Here is a 19,924-nt window from a genome sequence, read left to right on the forward strand (position 1 = left end):
TCTCCCCTCACTCTTTCCCTCCCTCTCTCCCACCATTAATTTAAGGCCTCAATGGCCAGTCCAGTTGGACTCAGCCTGCTTCCAGTTCCGTTTCCCCGGGTGGAACCATTTCACTCACCTGCACAACACAGAGTACTTATCCGATTGGCTGGAATCAACAGAAAGAAGGAGAAGCCCCTCGTTTTGTCCACTGTGATGGCTGCAGCAGGGGAGAAGGGATCCCGAATCGTTTCACTGCCACCAGATCTGGGACTACAGGAACTTTGACCATCACCAATGCGGAGGCTGAAGACGAGGCAGATTATTACTGTGGTAGCTGGAACAGTGGTGCTAGTGCATTGCACGGTGGTGAATCCTTATGGGGAAGTGTGACAAAAACCTTCGTTCTTCTTCTTGTGAATGAAACCACATGCGACATCCCCTCATCTATGACTGGGGACACTTAAGCTGAAGAGACACGAAAGAACGAGCTTCAGGTTCATCTTCATCTGCAAAGAAGTCATTTCAAGAGAATGAAATGAGAACAGAATAGAATAGGGAGGAGGAGGAGGAAGGAAAGAAGAAAAATGGAGTGGAATGGAATGGAAGAATAGGAATAGAATAGAATAGAATAGAATAGAATAGAATAGAATAGAATAGAATAGAATAGAATAACAGAGTTGGAAGGGACCTTGGAGGTCTTCTAGTCCAACTCCCTATTTAGGCAGGAAAACCTCTACCATTTCAGACAAATGGTTATCCAACATCTTTTAAAAAACTTGGAGCATTTATAACTTCTGGAGGCAAGTTGTCCCAACGATTGATCGTTTTAACTGTCAGGAAATTACTCCTTAGTTCTAAGTTGCTTCTCTCCTTGATTAGGTGCTGTGGAGAATTAATAAAAAAGGCACATTTTGCCCCGTTCTTCCCTGTCCTTCTGACCTTTCAGGAGCAGGAAGAAGACGGCCCTCAAAGGGTAGCAAGTGCTACATTTCTCCAGCCCAGGTGGGGGGAGAATGCAAGATATCTCAACTTCATTGGCCAGTAGGGGTTGCTGCTGCCCTTCGCAAAAAATGGAAAAAGCAAAAGCGAAGCCAGATGTGGCTCCTGAAATGTCTCACCTCCTTCGTGAGAGAAACGGAGGGAGGAGGACACTGATCATGGTCGGAACAGGTGAGTCGTGCAGGATAAAAGGAAATGGTTCCGTTCAACAATTCTGCTTCCAGAGGTATGTTCCCAAAATTAGGAAAAATGAATATGAGGATACTAATGACCTGTCTTAGCCCATAGGTTCCAGTGGAGTACAGACCTCCTTCCCCCCTCAAGACTGGTGGTCTTGAAGGGAGATTTCCTCTTCTTGAACCATGTGAATTAATCAATGAGTGTAGGATACAATCCCATTAATACATTCCATGTTTGTCCAAATCCAAATGCGTTTTTGGTAAACATGGAGATCAAAGAAGGTTCTTGGAATGAACCCCAGACCGTCTTCAGTGTTTTAATGTGCTAATTCTTGTCCCTTCCTTTCCTCCCACTGCACAAAAATATTAGCTTTAGACAAGACACATCTTTGCAGTTGTGTATCACTTCTCTAACCAGAGGGCTAGGTTGGTAGTTGAAGAGGAAAATATTTGCATCTGAAGGTGTGTGTGTGTGTGTGTGTGTGTGTGTGTGTGTGTGCTCCTGTCTTGTCCTTTGGGGGTTTAAGAGAGGTGGAGAGGAGTCAAGGGGGAAATCGATTTGCTTTAGAGAAAGGATTGGCCCTTTGAGTTGTCCCACCATGTCCCGTGAATTTCTTCTCACCATCGTCCTGATCTCTGTTGGTAAGACAAATCCCTTTGGAAAGAGGCACAACCCTTTCTAGAACTAAACTTAGATAACCTCCTTGCCAGATAACTTAGTTTGTCATTCTTGATGGTCCTCTTGACCCTTCATTGAACAAGCCACATCTAGCTTTCTTTCAGGGCCCAGCCTTCAACAACTGCAGAGCCTGAAGCACCCGGAATTTGTAGCCTCTGGAGGAACAGTCACCATATCTTGTCGATATGATGGTGGGAACCTTGGTGATGGCAATGGACCTTGGTGGTCCCAGCAAATACCTGGGAATAAACCTTGAGCTTTGATCTATGCAACCAGTACTAGACCATCGGGGTTCCAGAACGTTTCTCTGGGTCCAGATCAGGGAATGTGATGTCCTTGACTATCACTGGGGCTCTTCTTGAAGACTAAGCCGCCTATTATTGTTGCGTCTGGACGGAAAGTCAGTTCCACAGCGATTGGTTCAGGTGGGGAAGTGAGACAACAACTTTCTCCTTATTTCATTTCAGTTTAGTTCACTTTTTCCACCCCTTTATGCATCAGTGACATTTGACATAATGTTGACAAATGTTCCATTTAGTTGAAGAGAAGCATAGAGGAGTATTCTATTCAAGTGACCTTCATTCACAAAATCCACTTATTCATCATGTATGTAGTTTTATTTCTCTTACGTTCCTCAATTAGACCTTAGGGATGTTTGTTAGGAACTCATTAAAATAGCCACAAAGGGAAAGAGGTCAATTTATATTCCAAAGCACACCAAGGCAGGACAAGGAGCAACGCATGGAAACTAACGCGGGAGAGAAGCAACCTGAACTTAGGAGAATTTTCCCATCTCTGAGAACAAGTAATCAGCGGAAAGACTGGCCACTCGAAGTCGAGGGTGCTTCCACAGTGGAGATATTCAAGAAGAGATTGGACAACCCTTCGTCTGCAATGGTAGAACGTTTCCTGCCTAAGCAGGGGGTTGGACTAGAAGACCTCCAAGGTCCCTTCCAACTCGGCCATTTTGGCATTCCATTATTCTGTTAAATCTTGCTGATATATAAAGAAGGATGTTGGAAAGAAATAGAAGAAATAAAGAAGGTTCCGCCAGGAACAACGGGGCGGTTAGGATTTGATTGGAAGTTTTTAAGTCTCCTCTCCAACGTTCAAAATCTCCTGTATGCAAATGAGCCCCATGGTCATTGGTTAAACTAGGAGACACCGTAAGGCTTCATGGGAATAAAATATTCTGGCAGAACCAATGGGTGCAGATCTCATTTGCATGAAGGCCCATTTAAGGAGGATATCAGAGGAAAGGAATGGAGAAGGTCTGCAGAAGGTTGTTATTTTTCTCCTTGGAAGGGTCATCCTTGCCAAAGTTGACCATGGGCTGGGCTCCGATTTTCTTGGCAGTCCTCACTTACTGCACAGGTAAAGCAATTGGCCAAGAGAGAATCTGCTTGTGATTCTCGTAAGAACCGGGTCCCTGGGAAATGACGAGGAGCAAATGAAGGTGCATTTCATTCACGGTGTGGCTTTCTTTTTCTCTCCCCATTCTTTCTCCCCCCGCCCCATTTCCCGAAAGGCACTGATGGTCAATCCACTTGGACTCAGCCTCCCTCCAGCTCTGTGTCCCCGGGTGGAACCGTTACGCTGCCCTGCACAACAACTCAGAGTTCCTACTGCATCGGCTGGTATCAACAGAAAGAAGGAGAAGCACCTCGCTATATCCAGTGTAGTGGATACGGCAGGGGGGAAGGGATCCCAGATCGGTTCACTGCCACCAGATCTGGAACTACGGGATCTTTGGCCATCACCAATGCGCAGGCTGAAGACGAGGCAGATTATTACTGTGGTAGCTGGAACAGTGCAGGCAACCTGTTGCACTGTGATAAATTCTTATGGGGAAGTGTGACAAAAACCTTCATTCTTCCTCTCGAGACTAAAACCACATGCAACATCCCTTGATCTATGACTGGGGACACATGAGCTGAGGACCCGTGTGAGAATGATCTGTTCTTAACAAACCCCTGCTGACTCCTAGTTATTACTTTACTTGTTTCTAGATGTTGGCAGATCTGTTTTTTTTATTATTATTATCTTTTCCAGTATCTTCCCGTGTATTGATGTTAGGCTGATTGGTCTACAGTTTCCTGGGTCTGTTTTCCTGCGTCTGAGAAGGGCACGGGGAAGCCACAGATCCCTGGTCTCAGCCTCCTGGGGTATTAGTGCAAATTTTGAAAGGAGAAGACATAGAATTGGAGAAGCTGAAGAGGATTTGCAAGCGCTTCAACCCTAGATTGGATGTAGGAGAAAAGGGACTGAAAAGAAAATGTCTTTTTACAAACCAAAGGGTTAAAAGCAACAAAGGAGGCTCTGTGGCATCTTTTGCGGGAGAATTACGAAAGAAGGGACTTTTTCTTCCATTCTTTTCTCTTTCAACATATTTTTCCCTGTCTTTCTTCTGGAATGTAAGGGAGAGGAAGATGATGGTTCTCCAAGAATGGTGAAAGCTGCCTTTCTTCAGCCCAGGTGGGGAAAACCCAGGTGCTGCAATATCTGTGGCCAATAGGGGTTGCTTCCACTCTTTCATGGGTCTCCAAAAAGCAACTTAAACCAAAGGACAGTCAGATGTGGCTCCTGCAAAGTCTAGTCTGTCCCTCCATGGTAAGGGAGAGTGGAAGGCGCTAATCCTCCACATAAGAGGTAAAAAATAAAAGGAAATAGTTTGGTTCGACAACTATTCTTCAAGTGACCTGTTCCAGAAAGAAAAAAAAAGGAAAGAAAAGAATATAAGTGTCAGCGTTCCAACGAACCAACTCCAAAGCAAGAAACTCCAAGACAATCAGTTCCTCAAAGTTCCATTTTATGAGAGTTGTGACATTGGCACATCTGGGGAAACCCAAACCTGAGAGTTACGGGTTTTCCCTTCCCAAGAGAGAAATCAAGGCTCCATCCCCTCCACCCACCAGTCCGTCACATCCTGGCCCAATCAAATCTTCATTCCAACTGGAGACATCCCTCCAGCCACTCCCCTCCAGGTGCAGGGCAACATGTCCTTGAGTCTCTGAGAAAAAAATGGTGTTGTGTCTCATCTTCCACCTCGCTAGGAAATCCCCCCTCCACAAGAAAAAAAATTTGAAGGCTCTGCATGTGGCAGCCTCGGAAAAATGGCTTCCGAGGCTGACAGTGAGAATTGCTTATGACCCGGTTAACCTAAGTATCCAAATGGACTATGGTTCTTCTCCTTTTGAGGCTGGGTTACATAATGACATGGCTCATTTCTCTGACAAATTCGCATATGAGGCAGTTTCTTTTTAGAAATATCCCAGTTCCTCAAGTAGCACAGATTCATTTTTAATTGAGACCTTTTAATTCATCCGGCTTTCCAAATCTCCAATATGCAAAAGTTTCCTCTGGTCATTGGCTAAAGCAGAAGACCTCAAGGTGCTTTTGGGGAAGGAAGTTTTCTGGTAGAACCAATCAGGCCAGTTCTCATTTGCATGAAAGGAGAAAGCAGGGGATATAAAGGAAAGGAAAGGAAAGGAGAAGATCTGAAGAAGGTTATAATTTTCCTCTAGAGAAGGATATTCCTTGCCAGAGTTCACCATGCGTTGGGCTGTGGTCTGCCTTGCGCTCCTCACTTATTGCACAGGTAGAGTTTTCTGAGCCAAGAAAGAATTTGGCTGTGATTCTCATAGGAAAAGGTTTTCTTGGAAATGGCTCAGAGCAAATGAAGATGCATCCGTTTAACAGTATTTCTTTCTTTTTCTCCCCTCCCTCTTTCCCTCCCTCCCTCCCACCATTAATTTAAGTCCTCAATGGCCAGTCCAGTTGGACTCAGCCTCCTTCCAGTTCCGTGTCCCCTGGTGAAACCGTTTCCCTCGACTGCATAACTCAGAGTACCAGGAGTATCTACTGGCATCAACAGAAAGAAGGAGAAGCCCCTCGTTTTGTCCACTGTGATGGCTGCGATAACAGGGGAGAAGGGATCCCAAATCGGTTCACTGCCACCAGATCTGGAACTACGGGATGTTTGGCGATCACCAATGCGGAGGCTGAAGATGATGCAGATTATTTCTGTGGTAGCTGGAACAGTGCAGGCAACCAGTTGCACAGTGGTGAATCCTTATGGGGAAGTGTGACAAAAACCTTCCTTCTTCCTCTCGAGAGTGAAACCACATGCAACATCCCTTCATCTATGACTGGGGATGTTTGAGCTGATGATTCAGGAGAGAAATTCTTACAAGTTCATCCCCCTTCTTTAGAGAAGTCTCTGAGTGCCCAGCAAGGGGGATGATGGGCAAGGGAGTGCGGAGGAGAAGGGTGCAAGGGAAGCCCAGAGATCCTTGGCCTCAGTCCCCCCTGTGCTATAAGTACACGTTTTGAAAGGAGAAGACGTGACGTTGAAGTAACTAGAGATCATCTGCTGGGGCTTCAATACTACATGGGAGGTGGGATAAAAGGGGCTGTATGGAGAAACAAGCGAAAACATGGTAGCTGGGGCATTTTTGTGCCAAGGCGAGATGACGTTAAGATGAAGAGTTTGAAAAGATTTTCACACTAACATGTGTTTCTTCTAGATTAGATGATGAATTACACTTACCACCTATTAAATGTTCCTACCGGGAGAAATAAATCATTTTATGAAAACATGAACCTTTCCTGATGGACCTCCTTTACCTCCATCTCAGGCCCACCATTAAAGTGGAAATGGAAAAGGAGATAAACCACAAACTTATACGAAATCCCTGCCTAAAATGTCCTTCTTCACCTCAAAGTGTTAAAAACAAGGGAGGCTTTGGGAAATGTTCCGTAAAAGAATTAGGAAAGAAGGGAGTGGAGTTGCGCAATTTCATGTATCATTTCCATGGCAGTTTCATATATAAACAAGTGTGATTGAAGAAAATTGACAAGGTTTCCTATTCTCCAAGCAGCACGGATTCATTTTTAATTCAGACCTTTTAATTGAGACCATCCCAGTTTCCAAATCTCCAATATGCAAAAGTTTCCTCGGATCATTGGTTAACTCAGAAGAACTCAACGTGCTTTTGAGAAAGAAAGTATTCTAGTTGGACCAATGAGGCCAGTTCTCATTTGCATGAAAGGAGAAAACAGGGGATTTAAATGAAAGCAAAGCAGAAGATCTGAAGAAGGTTATAATTTTCCTCTAGAGAAGGATCTTCCTTGCCAAGTTGACCATGGGTTGGGCTGTGATTTTCTTATCACTCCTCACTTACTGCACAGGTAAAGTTTTCTGGGCCAAGAGAGGATTTGGCTGTGATTCTCATGAGAAAAGGTTTTATTGGAAATGATTCAGAGCAAACGAAGATGCATCAGTTTAACAGTATTTCTTTCTTTTTCTCCCCTCACTCTTTCTCTCCCTCCCTCCCACCATTAATTAAAGGCATTGATGGTCAGTCCAGTTGGACTCAGCCTCCTTCCAGTTCCGTGTCCTTGGGTGGAACCGTTACGATCCCCTGCACAACAACTCAGAGTTACGACCCCATTGGCTGGCATCAACAGAAAGAAGGGGAAGCCCCTCGTTATGTCCACTGTGATGGCTGTGGTTACAGGGGAGAAGGGATCCCAGATCGGTTCACTGCCTCCAGATCTGGGAGTACAGGATATTTGACCATCACCAATGCGCAGGCTGAAGATGAGGCAGATTATTACTGTGCTACTGGGAATGATGATGATGATATTGTGATGCACAGTGGTGAATTCTTATGAGGAAGTGTGACAAAAACCTTCGTTCTTCCTCTCGAGACTGAAACCACATGCAACATCCCTTGATCTATGACTGGGGACGTTTGAGCTGATGATGAAAAAGAGAAATTCCTGCAAGTTCATCGTCTTCTGCATAGAATCTCTCAGTGCCCAGCAAGGGGATGATGGGCAAGGGAGTGTGGAGGAGAAGGGTGCAAGGGAATCCCAGAGATCCTTGGCCTCAGTCCCCCCTGTGCTATAAGTCCTCATTGTGAAAGGAGAAGACGTAACATTGAAGTAACTAGAGAAGATTTGCTGGTGCTTCAACACTAGATTGGAGATGGGATAAAAGGGGTTGTATGGAGAAACAAGCTAAAAAATGGTAGCTGTGACATTTTTTGCCAAGGCTATACAACATCAAAATGAAGAGATTGTAAAGGATTTTCACACTAACGTGTGTTTCTTCTAGATTAGATGATGAATTACACTTACCACCTATTAAATGTTCTTACCGTGAGAAATAAATCATTTTATGAAAACATGAACCTTTTCTGATGAACCTCCTTTGCCTCCATCTCAGGCCCACCATTAAAGTGGAAATGTAAAAGGAGATAAACCACAAACTTATACAAAATCCCTGCCTAAAATGTCCTTCTTCACCTCAAAGTGCAAAAAACAAGGGAGGCTTTGGGAAATGTTCCGTAAAAGAATTAGGAAAGAAGGGACATTTTCATTCGCCTTCCCCTTCTCTTTTCTCTCTTCCTTTCCTGATATTTGAACAGGAGGAAGACGATGGTCTTCAAAGGAGAGGAAACGCTGCATTTCTTCAGCCCAGATTCTGATGACACAGATGTTGCCCCCTCAGTGGCCAGGAGGGGCTGCCGATGCCCTTCCGTCGCTCTCCAAAGCAGAACTTCGGCAGAAGCCTGGTCAGATGTGGCTCCTGGAATGTCTCCTGGCTTCCTCTACAGCAAAGGGTGGAGGAAGGCACCGATCCCTCACAGGGGACGTGAAATATGCAGGAGGAAAGGAAACGGTTAGGTCCACCAACGCTGCTTCCGGTGGCTTCCTCCCAATATTAAAAAGAAAAGAAAAGAAAACGACGCTTTCTTATGACCTGCCTCAGCCCCTATGTCCAAATGGAGTGGGGGGGCTCCTCTTTTTCCCTAGGTTTTACACACTATTAAGTGGAGTTGTGCAATTTCATCTACCATTTCCCTGTCAATTTCACCTATAAGGAAGCGTGTTTGAAGAAATTCACAAGTTTTCCTGTTCTCCAAGCAGCACATTTTCATATTTATTTGAGACCTTTTAATCCATCCCGGTTTCCAAAGGTCCTATATATGCAGAGCTTTTCTCTGCTGATTGGCTAAAGCAGAAGACCTCAAGGTGCTTTGGGGGAAGGAAGTTTTCTGGTAGAACCAATCAGGCCAGTTCTCATTTGCATGAAAGGAGAAAGCAGGGGATTTAAAGGAAAGGAAAGGAAAGGAGAAGATCTGAAGAAGGTTATAATTTTCCTCTAGAGAAGGATATTCCTTGCCAGAGTTCACCATGGGTTGGGCTGTGGTCTGCCTTGCGCTCCTCACTTATTGCACAGGTAGAGTTTTCTGAGCCAAGAAAGAATTTGGCTGTGATTCTCATAGGAAAAGGTTTTCTTGGAAATAGCTCAGAGCAAAAGAAGGTGCATCCGTTTAACAGTATTTCTTTCTTTTTCTCCCCTCACTCTTTCCCTCCCTCCCTCCCACCATTAATTTAAGGCCTCAATGGCCAGTCCAGTTGGACTCAGCCTCCTTCCAGTTCCGTGTCCCTGGGCGAAACCGTTTCACTCACCTGCAAAACAACTCAGAGTACTTATTGGATTGGTTGGTATCAACAGAAAGAAAGAGAAGCCCCTCGTTTTGTCCACTGTGATGGCTGCAGCAACAGGGGAGAAGGGATCCCAAATCGGTTCACTGCCACCAGATCTGGGACTACAGGAACTTTGGCCATCACCAATGCTGAAGACGAGGCAGATTATTTCTGTGGTAGCTTGAACAGTGGTCTTACTGCGTTGCACAGTGGTGAATTCTTATGGGGAAGTGCGACAAAAACCTTCGTTCTTCTTCTTGTGAGTGAAACCACATGCAACATCCCCTCATCTATGACTGGGGACACTTAAGCTGAAGAGACACGAGAGAACGAGCTTCAGGTTCATCTTCATCTGCAAAGAAGTCACTCAATACCCAGCAAAGGGGACTGAAGTGTGGACGAGAAGGGTGCAGGGAAGCCACGGATCCTTGGTCTCAGCCCCCCGGGATATAAGTACAAATTTGGAAAGGAGAAGACGTAGAATTGGAGAAGCTAAAGGTGATTTGCAAGTGTTCCAACCCTAGATTGGATATAGGAGAAAGGGGACTGAAAAGAAAAGGTCTTCTTACAAACCAAAGAGTTAAGAACAAGAAGGGAGGGTTTGTAACATCTTCTGTGAGAGAATTATGAAAGAAGGCCCCTTTTCTTCCATTCTTTTCTCTTTCCACTTATTTTTCCCCATTTTTCTTCTGGAATTTCAGGGGGAGGAAGATTATGGTTCTCAATGGATGGTGAATGCTGCCTTTCTTCAGCGCAGGTGGGGAAAACACAGGTGCTGCAAAGTTTGGGTCAAGGCTCACTCACATGTGGTTCTCCTACATTAGACATTGACCTGTACAGACCACGTGCTAAATGTTCTTACCGGGAGAAATGAGTGAGCCAATGAAAAGATGAAACTCTTCTGATGAATGAGGACCTTGTCTACCTCCAGTAAAGCATGTCAGTCAAGTCAAGAAGGAAAAGCAGAGACAAGGATGCCCCTGTGATGACCCGGAGTCTCTCAAAATAACCCCCAACCCAAAACATACATTAAAGTCCAGTAAGGCCTTCAACTTAACTTCACTGTTTTATTAGGCACAGTTTAAAGTCACAAAAGTAAATTACGAGGCAAAAAGAAAACCAAAACAAACTGCATTGGCGAGAGTTCCGAAGGAAACCAAGATAACTAATAATAAACTCCAGGAAAATAACCGAGGAGAGTCCATGGGAAGAACGCCAGCAAAGATAAACCTCTTTCAAAGTAAACACTAAACTTTGACTCCAGCAATTCTGACTATGCAGTTACAAACTTATATACATAGCTCTCAGCTGCAACCACGAGAAGAATCATGGTCACCTCCTCTTGAGTAGACCCTGTCTCTCCCTTATCCTCTCCTCCTCCCTGTGTGACCTAGGATGGAGAGGGGATGGGCCTGGATCCGGCTCTGACTGCTCAGCCGGCCTCTGCCCTTCCCCAGCCTCCTCTACCACCTCTGGAGCCACACTCCCACTCCCTGCTGGCTGTTCCTCCTCTTCCTCAGAGTCAGACTCCACCAGGGACATGACAGCCCCAGACTTAGATATAATTCTTGACTGGGAGACAATTAGAATAGAATAGAATAGAATAAAATAGAATAAAATAGAGAATGAAATGAGAACAAAATAGAATAGGGAGGAGGAGGAGGAAGGAAAGAAGGAAAATGGAGTGGAATGGAATAATAATAGAATAGAATAGAATAGAATAGAATAGAATAGAATAGAATAGAATAGAATAGAATAGAATAGAATAACAGAGTTGGAAGGGACCTTGGAGGTCTTCTAGTCCAACTCCCTATTTAGGCAGGAATACCATTTCAGACAAATGGTTATCCAACATCTTTTTAAAAACTTGGAGCATTTATAACTTCTGGGGGCAAGTTGTCCCAACGATTGGTCGTTTTAAGTGTCAGGAAATTTCTCCTTAGTTCAAAGTTGCTTCTCTCCTTGATTAGGTGCTGTGGAGAATTAATAAAAAAGGCACATTTTGCCCCGTTCCTCCAACACATTCTCTTTTCCTCCCTGTCCTTCTGACCTTTCAGGAGAAGGAAGAAGACGGCCCTCAAAGGGTAGCAAGTGCTACATTTCTCCAGCCCAGGTGGGGGGAGAATGCAAGATATCTCCACTTCAGTGGCCAGTAGGGGTTGCTGCTGCCCTTCTCAAAAAATGGAAAAAGCAAAAGCGAGGCCAGATGTGGCTCCTGAAAAGTCTCACCTCCTTCGTGAGAGAAATGGAGGGAGGAGGACACTGATCATGGTCGGAACAGGTGAGTCGTGCAGGATAAAAGGAAATGGTTCTGTTCAACAATTCTGCTTCCAGGGGTATGTTCCCAAAATTAGGGAAAATGAATGTGAGGATACTGATGACCTGTCTTAGCCCATAGGTTCCAGTGGAGTACAGACCTCCTTTCCCCCCCAAGACTGGTGGTCTTGAAGGGAGATTTCCTCTTCTTGAACCATGTGAATTAATCAATGAGTGTAGGATACAATCCCATTAATACATTCCATGTTTGTCCAAATCCAAATACGTTTTTGGTAAATACGGAGACCAAAGAAGGTTCTTGGAACGAACCCCAGACCGTCTTCAGTGTTTTAATGTGCTAATTCTTGTCCCTTCCTTTCCTCCCACTGCACAAAAATATTAGCTATAGACAAGACACATCTTCGCAGTTGTGTATCACTTCTCTAACCAGACACTAATCAGAGGGCTGGGTTGGTAGTTGAAGAGGAAAATATTTGCATCTGAAGGGGTGTATATGTGTGTGTGTGTGTGTGTGTGTGTGTGTGTGTGTGTGTTCCTGTCTTGTCCTTTGGGGGTTTAAGAGAGGTGGAGAGGAGTCAAAGGGGAAATCCATTTGCTTTAGAGAAAGGATTGGCCCTTTGAGTTGTCCCACCATGTCCCGGGAATTTCTTCTCACCATCGTCCTGATCTCTGTTGGTAAGACAAATCCCTTTGGAAAGAGGCACAACCCTTTCTAGAACTAAACTTAGATAACCTCCTTGCCAGATGACTTAGTTTTTTCATTCTTGATGGTCCTCTTGACCCTTCATTGAACAAGCCACATCTTGCTTTCTTTCAGGGCCCAGCCTTCAACAACTGCAGAGCCTGAAGGACCCGGAATTTGTAGCCTCTGGAGGAACACTCACCATATCTTGTCGATATGATGGTGGGAACCTTGGTGATGGCAATGGACCTTGGTGGTCCCAGCAAATACATGGGAATAAACCTTGAGCTTTGATCTATGCAACCAGTACTAGACCATCGGGGGTTCCAGAACGTTTTTCTGGGTCCAGATCAGGGAATGTGATGTCCTTGACTATCACTGGGGCTCTTCTTGAAGACGAAGCCACCTATTATTGTTGCGTCTGGACGGATAATCAGTTCCACAGCGATTGGTTCAGGTGGGGAAGTGAGACAACAACTTTCTCCTTATTTCATTTCAGTTTAGTTCACTTTTTCCACCCCTTTATGCATCAGTGACATTTGACATAATGTTGACAAATGTTCCGTTTAGTTGAAGAGAAGCATAGAGGAGTATTCTATTCAAGTGACCTTCACTCACAAAATCCACTTATTCATCATGTATGTAGTTTTATTTCTCTTACGTTCCTCAATTAGACCTTAGGGATGTTTGTTAGGAACTCATTAAAATAGCCACAAAGGGAAAGAGGTCAATTTATATTCCAAAGCACACCAAGGCAGGACAAGGAGCAACGCATGGAAACTAATGCGGGAGAGAAGCAACCTGAACTTAGGGGAATTTTCCCATCTGTGAGAACAATTAATCGGCGGAAAGACTGGCCACTAGAAGTCGAGGGTGCTTCCACAATAGAGATATTCAAGAAGAGATTGGACAACCCTTTCTCTGCAATGGTAGAATGTTTCCTGCCTAAGCAGAGGGTTGGACTAGAAGACCTCCAAAGTCCCTTCCAACTTGGCCATTTTGCCATTCCATTATTCTGTTAAATCGTGCTGACATATAAAGAAGGATGTTGGAAAGAAATAGAAGAAATAAAGAAGGTTCCGCCAGGAACAACGGGGCGGTTAGGATTTGATTGGAAGTTTTTAAGTCTCCTCTCCAACTTTCCAAATCTCCTGTATGCAAATGAGCCCCATGGTCATTGGTTAAACTAGGAGACACCGTAAGGCTTCGTGGGAATAAAATATTCTGGTGGAACCAATGGGTGCAGATCTCATTTGCATGAAGGGCCATTTAAGGAGGATATAGAAGGAAAGGGACGGAGAAGGTCTGCAGAAGGCTGTTATTTTTCTCCTTGGAAGGGTCATCCTTGCCAAAGTTGACCATGGGCTGGGCTCCGATTTTCTTGGCAGTCCTCACTTACTGCACAGGTAAAGCAATTGGCCAAGAGAGAATCTGCTTGTGATTCTCGTAAGAACCGGGTCCCTGGGAAATGACGAGGAGCAAAGGAAGGTGCATTACATTCATGGTGTTGCTTTCTTTTTCTCTCCCCATTCTTTCTCCCCCCGCCCCATTTCCCGAAAGGCATTGATGGTCAGTCCACTTGGACTCAGCCTCCCTCCAGCACTGTGTCCCCGGGTGGAACCGTTACGCTCCCCTGCACAACAACTCAGAGTTCCTACTGCATCGGCTGGTATCAACAGAAAGAAGGAGAAGCACCTCGCTATATCCAGTGTAGTGGATACGGCAGGGGGGAAGGGATCCCAGATCGGTTCACTGCCAGTGAATCTGGGACTACAGGAACTTTGACCATCACCAATGCGCAGGCTGAAGACGAGGCAGATTATTACTGTGGTAGCTTGAACAGTGCAGGCAACCAGTTGCACAGTGGTGAATTCTTATGGGGAAGTGTGACAAAAACCTTCGTTCTTTCTCTCGAGAGTCAAACCACATGCAACATCCCTTGATCTATGACTGGGGACGTTTGAGCTGAAGAAACGTGTGAGAATGATCTGTCCTTAACAAACCCCTGCTGACTCCTAGTTATTACTTTACTTGTTTCTAGATGTTGGCAGATCTGTTTTTTTTATTATTATTATCTTTTCCAGTATCTTCCCGTGTATTGATGTTAGGCTGATTGGTCTACAGTTTCCTGGGTCTGTTTTCCTGCGTCTGAGAAGGGCACGGGGAAGCTACAGATCCATGGTCTCAGCCTCCTGGGGTATTAGTGCAAATTTTGAAAGGAGAAGACGTAGAATTGGAGAAGCTGAAGATGATTTGCAAGTGCTTCAACCCTAGATTGGATGTAGGAGAAAAGGGACTGAAAAGAAAATGACTTTTTACAAACCAAAGGGTTAAAAACAACAAAGGAGGCTCTGTGGCATCTTTTGCGAGAGAATTACGAAAGAAGGGACTTTTTCTTCCATTCTTTTCTCTTTCAACATATTTTTCCCTGTCTTTCTTCTGGAATGCAAGGGAGAGGAAGATGATGGTTCTCCAAGAATGGTGAAAGCTGCATTTCCTTAGCCCAGGTGGGGAAAACCCAGGTGCTGCAATATCTGTGGCCAATAGGGGTTGCTTCCACTGTTTCATGGGTCTCCAAAAAGCAACTGAAACCAAAGGACAGTCAGATGTGGCTCCTGCAAAGTCTAGTCTGTCCCTCCATGGTAAGGGAGAGTGGAAGGCGCTAATCCTCCACATAAGAGGTAAAAAATAAAAGGAAATAGTTTGGTTCAACAACTATTCTTCAAGTGACCTGTTCCAGAAAGAAAATAAAAGGAAAAAAAAGAATATAAGTGTCAGCGTTCCAACGAACCAACTCCAAAGCAAGAAAGTTCCATTTTATGAGAGTTGTGACATTGGCACATCTGGGGAAACCCAAACCTGAGAGTTACGGGTTTTCCCTTCCCAAGAGAGAAATCAAGGCTCCATCCCCTCCACCCACCAGTCCGTCACATCCTGGCCCAATCAAATCCTCATCCCAACTGGAGACATCCCTCCAGCCACTCCCCTCCAGGTGCAGGGCAACATGTCCTTGAGTCTCTGAGAAAAAAATGGTGTTGTGTCTCATCTTCTACCTCGCTAGGAAATCCCCCGTCCAGAAAAAAAAAATTTGAAGGCTCTGCATGTGGCAGCCTCGGAAAAATGGCTTCCAAGGCTGACAGTGAGAATTGCTTACAACCCGGTTAGCCTAAGTATCCAAATGGACTATGGTTCTTCTCCTTTTGAGGTTGAGTTACATAATGACATGGCTCATTTATCTGACAAATTCGCATATGAGGCAGTTTCTTTTTAGAAATATCCCAGTTCCTCAAGTAGCACAGATTCATTTTTAATTGAGACCTTTTAATTCATCCGGCTTTCCAAATCTCCAATATGCAAAAGTTTCCTCTGGTCATTGGCTAAAGCAGAAGACCTCAAGATGCTTTTGGGGAAGCAAGTTTTCTACTAGAACCAATCAGGCCAGTTCTCATTTGCATGAAAGGAGAAAGCAGGGGACTTAAAGGAAAGGAAAGGAGAAGATTTGAAAAAGGTTATAATTTTCCTCTAGAGAAGGATATTCCTTGCCAGAGTTCACCATGCGTTGGCCTGTGGTCTTCCTTGCGCTCCTCACTTATTGCACAGGTAGAGTTTTCTGAGCCAAGAAAGAATTTGGCTGTGATTCTCATGAGAAAAGGTTTTCTTGGAAATGGCTCAGAGCAAATGAAGGTGCATCCGTTTAACAGTATTTCTTTCTTTTTCTCCCCTCACTCTTTCCCTCCCTACCTCCCACCATTAATTTAAGGCCTCAATGGCCAGTCCAGTTGGACTCAGCCTCCTTCCAGTTCCGTGTCTCTGGGCGAAACCGTTTGACTCACCTGCAAAACAACTCAGAGTTCCTACAACATTGGCTGGCATCAACAGAAAGAAGGAGAAGCCCTTCGTTTTGTCCACTGTGATGGCTGCAGCAGCAGGGGAGAAGGGATCCCAGATCGGTTCACTGCCACCAGATCTGGGACTACAGGAACTTTGACCATCACCAATGCAGAGGCTGAAGACGAGGCAGATTATTACTGTGATAGCTGGAACAGTGGTTTTACTGCGTTGCACGGTGATGAATTCTTATGGGGAAGTGTGACAAAAACCTTCGTTCTTCCTCTCGAGACTGAAACCACATGCAACATCCCTTCATCTATGACTGAGGACGTTTGAGCTGATGATGCAGGAGAGAAATTCTTACAAGTTCATTACCTTCTTTAGAGAAGTCTCTGAGTGCCCAGCAAGGGGGATGATGGGTAAGGGAGTGCGGAGGAGAAGGGTGTAGGGAAGCCCAGAGATCCTTGGCCTCGGTCCCCCCTGTGCTGTAAGTCCTCATTGTGAAAGGAGAAGACGTGACGTTGAAGTAACTAGAGATCATCTGCTGGGGCTTCAATACTACATGGGAGACGGGATAAAAGAGGCTGTATGGAGAAACAAGCTAAAAAATGGTAGCTGGGGCATTTTTGTGCCAAGGCGAAAGGACGTTAAAATGAAGAGTTTGAAAAGATTTGCGCACTAACGTGTGTTTCTTCTAGATTAGATTATGAATTATACTTACCACCTATTAAATGTTCCTACCGGGAGAAATAAATCATTTTATGAAAACATGAACCTTTCCTGATGAACCTCCTTTACCTCCATCTCAGGCCCACCATTAAAGTGGAAATGGAAAAGGAGATAAACCACAAACTTATACGAAATCCCTGCCTAAAATGTCCTTCTTCACCTCAAAGTGTAAAAAACAAGGGAGGCTTTGGGAAATGTTCCGTAAAAGCATTAGGAAAGGAGGGACATTTTCATTCGTCTTCCCCTTCTCTTTTCTCTCTTCCTTTCCTGATATTTGAACAGGAGGAAGACGGTGGTCTTCAAAGGAGAGGAAACGCTGCATTTCTTCAGCCCAGATGTTGATGACACAGATGTTGACCCCTCAGCGGCCAGGAGGGGCTGCCGATGCCCTTCCGTCGCTCTCCAAAGCAGAACTTCGGCAGAAGCCTGGTCAGATGTGGCTCCTGGAATGTCTCCTGGCTTCCTCTACAGTAAAGGGTGGAGGAAGGCACCGATCCCTCACGGGAGACCTGAAATATGCAGGAGGAAAGGAAACGGTTAGGTTCACCAACGCTGCTTCCGGGGGCTTCCTCCCAATATTAAAAAGAAAAGAAAAGAAAACGACGCTTTCTTATGACCTGCCTCAGCCCCTATGTCCAAATGGAGTGAGGGACTCCCCTTTTTCCCTAGGTTTTACACACTATTAAGTGGAGTTGTGCAATTTCATGTCTCATTTCCCTGTCAATTTCACATATAAGGAAGCGTGTTTGAAGAAATTCACAAGTTTTCCTGTTCTCCAAGCAGCACATTTTCATATTTATTTGAGACCTTTTAATCCACCCCGGTTTCCAAAGGTCCTATATATGCAGAGCTTTTCTCTGCTGATTGGCTAAAGCAGAAGACCTCAAGGTGCTTTGGGGGAAGCAAGTTTTCTGGCAGAACCAATCAGGCCAGTTCTCATTTGCATGAAAGGAGAAAGCAGGGGATTTAAAGGAAAGGAAAGGAAAGGAGAAGATCTGAAGAAGGTTATAATTTTCCTCTAGAGAAGGATATTCCTTGCCAGAGTTCACCATGCGTTGGGCTGTGGTCTTCATTGCGCTCCTCACTTATTGCACAGGTAGAGTTTTCTGAGCCAAGAAAGAATTTGGCTGTGATTCCCATGGGAAAAGGTTTTTTTGGAAATGGCTCAGAGCAAATGAAGATGCATCCGTTTAACAGTATTTCTTTCTTTTTCTCCCCTCACTCTTTCCCTCCCTACCTCCCACCATTAATTTAAGGCCTCAATGGTCAGTCCAGTTGGACTCAGCCTCCTTCCAGTTCCGTGTCCCTGGGTGAAACCGTTTCACTCGACTGCACAACTCAGAGTACCGGGAGCATCTACTGGTATCAACAGAAAGGAGGACAAGCCCCTCGTTTTGTCCACTGTGATGGCTGCAGCACGGGAGAAGGGATCTCAGATCGGTTCACTGCCACTGAATCTGGGACTACGGGATCTTTGGACATCACCAATGCGGAGGCTGAAGACGAGGCAGATTATTACTGTGCTAGCTGGAACAGTGCAGGCAACCAGTTGCACAGGCATGAATCCTTATGGGGAAGTGTGACAAAAACCTTCATTCTTCCTCTCGAGAGTGAAACCACATGCAACATCCCTTGATCTATGACTGGGGACGTTTGAGCTGAAGAAACGTGTGAGAATGATCTGTTCTTAACAAACCCCTGCTGACTCCTAGTTACTACTTTACTTGTTTCTAGATGTTGGCAGATCTGTTTTTTTTATTATTACTATCTTTTCCAGTATCTTCCCATGTATTGATGTTAGGCTGATTGGTCTACAGTTTCCTGGGTCTGTTTTCCTGCGTCTGAGAAGGGCACGGGGAAGCCACAGATCCATGGTCTCAGCCTCCTGGGGTATTAGTGCAAATTTTGAAAGGAGAAGACGTAGAATTGGAGAAGGTGAAGATGATTTGCAAGTGCTTCAACTCTAGATTGGATGTAGGAGAAAAGGGACTGAAAAGAAAAGGTCTTTTTACAAACCAAAGGGTTAAAAACAACAAAGGGGGCTCTGTGGCATCTTTTGCGAGAGAATTATGAAAGAAGGCATTTTTTCTTCCATTCTTTTCTCTTTCAACATATTTTTCCCTGTCTTTCTTCTGGAATGCAAGGGAGAGGAAGATGATGGTTCTCCAAGGATGGTGAAAGCTGCATTTCTTCAGCCCAGGTGGGGAAAACCCAGGTGCTGCAATATCTGTGGCCAATAGGGGTTGCTTCAACTCTTTCATGGGTCTCCAAAAAAACAACTTAAACCAAAGGACAGTCAGATGTGGCTCCTGCAAAGTCTAGTCTGTCCCTCCATGGTAAGGGAGAGTGGAAGGCGCTAATCCTCCACATAAGAGGTAAAACATAAAAGGAAATAGTTTGGTTCGACAACTATTCTTCAAGTGACCTGTTCCAGAAAGAAACAAAAGGGGAATAAAAGAATATAAGTGTCCGCGTTCCAACGAACCAGCTCCAAAGCAAGAAACTCCAAGACAATCACTTCCTCAAAGTTCCATTTTATGAGAGTTGTGACATTGGCACATCTGGGGAAACCCAAACCTGAGAGTTACGGGTTTTCCCTTCCCAAGAGATAAATCAAGGCTCCATCCCCTCCACCCACCAGTCCATCACATCCTGGCCCAATCAAATCTTCATCCCAACTGGAGACATCCCTCCAGCCACTCCCCTCCAGGTGCAAGGCAACATGTCCTTGAGTCTCTGAGAAAAAAATGGTGTTGTGTCTAATCTTCTACATCGCTAGGAAATCCCCCCTCCACAAAAAAAAAATTTGAAGGCTCTGCATGTGGCAGCCTCAGAAAAGTGGCTTCCGAGGCTGACAGTGAGAATTGCTTATGACCCGGTTAGCCTAAGTATCCAAATGGACTATGGTTCTTTTACTTTTGAGGTTGAGTTACATAATGACATGGCTCATTTCTCTGACAAATTCGCATATGAGGCAGTTTCTTTTTAGAAATATCCCAGTTCCTCAAGTAGCACAGATTCATGTTTAATTGAGACCTTTTAATTCATCCGGCTTTCCAAATCTCC

Source organism: Pseudonaja textilis, chromosome 15 (genome assembly GCF_049901715.1).
Source record: "Pseudonaja textilis isolate UNSWEBS1 chromosome 15, rPseTex1.2, whole genome shotgun sequence".
NCBI classification, from domain to species: Eukaryota; Metazoa; Chordata; class Lepidosauria; order Squamata; family Elapidae; genus Pseudonaja; species Pseudonaja textilis.